Source organism: Panicum virgatum, chromosome 9K, assembly GCF_016808335.1.
Source record: "Panicum virgatum strain AP13 chromosome 9K, P.virgatum_v5, whole genome shotgun sequence".
Taxonomy (NCBI): Eukaryota; Viridiplantae; Streptophyta; class Magnoliopsida; order Poales; family Poaceae; genus Panicum; species Panicum virgatum.
The window spans coordinates 51,099,966-51,104,617 of NC_053144.1; the positions used below are offsets into that span (position 1 = coordinate 51,099,966).

Sequence of the window (4,652 nt, forward strand, 5' to 3'; positions counted from 1 at the left end):
GCTTCCTGTATGCTTTCAGGTTCTCCTGTTGCACAGAACATACCATTTCCGACCATATCATCATAAAATTTCTTAGGTTTAATAATACCACTCTGTAGACGTGTTCTGGGTCATGGAGCTGTAGCTTCAGGTGATCCAGATGGGACTTCAGGCGATGATGTAGCATCGGCGGAGCTTTGTGTGGAAGAAGCCGCACCAGATCCCGTAGGCGCCGTAGAGAATCCAGGGGAGACAGGTGGCATCGACACATGAGGCTGAGTAGAGGGCACTGCGCCCTCATCCGTGACTGCCCCCCTCCCCATGTGGCGAAGCCGGAGAGGCTCCTGCCGTTGCGGAAGTGGGGAACGGATCAGCGCGGGATCGCGCGCCTGACGCTGCTGGCGGATCCGTCTCAGATCGGACGCCAGGATCGTCTGCGGTGTGTGTGGCTGCGGAAGGCAGAAAAACACCGTTGTGGCCTTGATTTTCATCTGATTTTTCCCGCACATCATCAAACTCTAAGCCTCCATTAGTAGACACTGGGTTAGTACAACTTTCATCCCCAGGATTACACAGATGCAATGGAAGAAGTAGAATCTCTTTGCGAAGAAGAGCTCATGCATTGGGATGGAGTTGGGAGAATGGAAATATGGATTCATCAAAGACGACATCACGTGAGATATATACACGACCAATGGAGGGTTCTAGACACTTGAAGCCCTTGTGCGTTGCACTATAGCCAAGGAACACACATTTGATGCAGAGGAAAGCGAGCTTGCGTGTGTTAAATGGTCATAGATTAGGCCAAACTGCATAGCCAAACACCCTAAGCGACTTGTAGTCGGGTTGTTCATGAAGGTGACGCTCGACAGGGGTTTGATAATTAATGACTTTACTAGGAAGGAGATTGATAAGATAAGTGGCCGTAAGAATGCCTCGTCCCAAAATTTGAGAGGCATAGTTGCATGGGCAAATAAAGACAACCCTAATTCAACAATGTGCCTGTGTTTTCTCTCTGCCGCACCGTTTTGTTGTTGTGCATGAGGACATGATACTTTATGTGATATACCTATGTGCTGGAAAAATGAGTTTAATTTCTCATACTCACCCCCAGTCAGTCTGCATAGAGATAATTTTCTTGTTGAACTTCCTTTCCACAAGATTCTAAAAATTGTGAAACACTTGAAAGACATCAGATTTTTTTCTTGAGCAAATAAATCCATGTGTACTTGCTATGATCATCGATGAAGCTCACGTAATAATTATGGCGACCAACTGATGTAGGAGCAGGACCCCAAACATCCGAATAGACCAGATCAAAAGGTGAGCTCGAAACATTATGAGATGTCGAATAAGGAAGTTGATGGCTCTTGGCCATCTGACACGAGTCACATACCGACTCACGATTATTATCAAGGGAAAATTCGATTCATGCCACCACAACTCCGTGAAATTGGGTTTCACGTTGAAAATCATGCCACTCAATGGCATGGATTTCAACATGAAATCCAACTTCATGAAATTGTAGTGGCATGGATCCAACTGACCCTATTATCAATATCAAAAGAAAGTTTATTATTTCTAAGCACACGATCAACTATAGGTAATGTTGGATGCCCTAGGCGACTATGCCATTGTGAAGAGGAGGGCTTATTAATCCCGTAGACTTGCTTGGTTGAATCACCATGAGAGGTCTCGGGCTTGAGGGGATAGAGGCCACCTTTGCATCTACCGTGATGAAGGATTCGCTTCGTTGCCTGATCCTTGATAAGAAAATAATTTGGATGGAATTCAAGGAAGGCGTTATTATCAGAGGTTAATCGATGAACGGAAACTAGATTCTTATGAGCACTAGGAACATGAAGCACATTATCAAGGTGTAGATTACGAACTGGGGTATGAATAGTTGTACTACTAATGTTACTGATCACACCCATTGTAGTGATCATGGATAGTCATCTTCTCCAGTTCACTGGTAACGTGATCAGTTGCACCACTGTCCACGTACCAATTTGTATCAACACCATAGCCTATGGTAGCTGCTCCTGCGGTCTTGGTGTTCTGCTGCTCATCTTCATCTTCATCATAGCGGTACCAGCATGATGGAGCCTCATGCCCGACCTTCTTGCATATCTGGCACTGGGGCTTGTTCTGCTTTTGGCTGCCTCCTTTGGAGGATCCCCCACCAATTGTATTGGTGTTGGAACGTGGAGGACCCCCTCGACCACGCCCGCGACCGCGATTGCCTCCGCGTCCGCGAGAATTGCCGCGTCCTCGGCTAGCAAAGTTAGCCGAGGACATGTACTGCTGTTGCTGGCCTCCTCCTTGAGTATCCTGGTACATCTCTAGACAGGCATCATATGCCAACAGATCAGAATACAGATCATCTAGAGAGATCTGATCAGTCTGTCCAAGAACTGAAGACACAAAAGGATTATAATCATAATCAAGGCCATTTAGAATTTGTGTTACCACTTCCTCATCACAACCGGCTTCCTGATTGCTGCCAGCTCGTCCTTGATCGTGGTCATCTTCGAGAAGTATGCCGTTGATGTCATGGAACCCTTTTTGAGGTTGTTGAGCTGCCTGCGCAGATTGGAAACTGTTGGCGCTCCTTAAGTACCTATTTTATCCCTTGTTTATCCTTGATAATGGCACGAATTTAATATCAAAATCACTAACCGTCCTAACCCTGGCCTAATTATTGGTCATTTTTATATTTGCACATATATTTTGGAGGAACTTCGTTTCTGCAGGTTTTTGGCCTATTTTGGAGCATGAAATGACGAGGCCCATGATCGAGCGCTAACACGGAGAAAGACGAAGGCCAAAGCCCAAAGGAAGGACCAAAGCCCATGTTGATTCGAAGCCCATTTATGCACATCCATCCTCCAAGAGAGCCCAAAGGACCAAGCCCACGAAGATGAGATCAAGATACTTCGAGATTAAGCAAAGCAAATGAAGATTTAAGGAAGGATTCTCTATCATATCCTTTCCTCGAAGATATCTCCAAGATAACGACGTCCAAAGGGGTGCAATCATGAAGGACATAAACTCTAGAAGATGCGAGGAGTCTATACGCGAAAGATGAGACCGAGGCGGGCCCGAAAGAGGGTAGGCTGGCCGGCCTAGGCCCATGAGCCGGCCGGCCTAGCCCGTTTCCGAGGCGGTTTGGCCTCCCCTTCGACCGGTGGCTTCCTCGGCTCATAAATAGCTCGCACCTTATTCAACTCGTGGCATCCATCCACCCAGAACTCGACGAAAACCTAGGGCCAACACCGTAGGAGGCTAACGGCTGCCGTGAGTCTTCGAGGGTACCTAGGAGATGGCTTAGGCCACCCCTAGCCGCCATGGCCTCCCTGCAAGGTTGTGCCATGATGGAGTTCGGGAGTCATCCCCAACATTCGTCGGGGTATGTACACACACGATGGTGGTATCAATCTACTCTTTATTCTAGTTGTCTTGACTTTGGTCTAATTCAATGCATACTTTCTTTCTCATATGTGATGCATCCATATGTTTATAGTAAGATTAGATCTATTCGTGGTGATTAGTCTATATCTTGCGGATACGTTGAGGTAGCGTATTTTAGCTAGTTGGTTGATTACCCCGGTGTGGTGACAGCATGACGGAGGGAAAAGTTCTAGCGACGACATGATGTGGAATATGATCGATGGCGAGTACCATGGGAGTCGTTGTGCGGCCACCAAGAGGAGGAGCTTTGATTAAGAGCACTTAGTGGGCATTTGGGGTAACGCTTTGGGAAACCTTAGGCGTCAATATACACCTCGCACCGGCGACCTTGGGAAAGTAGGCCGCTTGCGAGCCGCCTTTTCTGAGAGATGATTCCGTGTACTTTTAGTTGAGATGCAATCTATATTTTGATCACCTTTTTTACTAGAACCGTACCTAGAGACGATAGACCCTAGCTCCTTGGTTGTGTTATCTCATCTACGGTTGTGGGTGTGATGAACACTTATGCTTCATTCATATCTATCAAGTGTTCAGTTTATATGCAATCTATGCTTCATGTTAGGATAGATCCATTAGATTAGATGTAAAACCTTAGGTAGTTCTTTGTCGATCCACGGATTGATAAACCTTGGGGGAGTAGTCTAAGGGAAAAGCTACCACGATCCGTGCGCTTGTGGTACAAAAATTGGGGGCGCTAAGGAGCGTTGTCGGTACCCTGCAACTGGGGTACCCACTCCTACTGTGCCAAGACTCGCGTAGTTATCGTAACTACGGACTAAGGAGTTGAGCAGCCGGACCCCTGGGGTCCGACTCCATCTCACCGGACCAATGGTCCCGGACCCACTTCTCGCTCGGGGACGGGTCCGGTATTACCACGTGTCCCAGAGGTGGAAATGCTCAGCACCTATGGCCGCGGACCCGGACCCCAGCAAGTGGTCCGGGACCTCCACGTGCCATCCGGACTCCCGCAGATGGGTACGGGACCTCCACGTGCCTATCCGGACCCCCGTGAGCTCTCGGCTCAGCTAGCTGCTCGGGAGGGGTCCGGAGCCGCCACGTGTTATGCAGACGCGGGCGCGGGCGTAAGCCTTTCGCTGGAAGCTCCCTTACTGTAGGATCAAGAACACCGACTAGAGGGGGGTGAATAGGCGGTTTAAAATCTAAAGCCAACAACACTAGAGAAATTTAATTAGAAACAA

General features: G+C 48.0%; 1 non-coding gene across 1 annotated transcript; it reads right to left on the bottom strand.

The window, feature by feature from the left end:
• Positions 1–2,333: 2,333 nt before the first annotated feature.
• Positions 2,334–2,471, bottom strand: LOC120653067. The gene has a single exon (XR_005666756.1). It is a non-coding gene; the product is annotated as a small nucleolar RNA Z247 (small nucleolar RNA).
• Between the last annotated feature and the right edge of the window lie 2,181 nt (positions 2,472–4,652).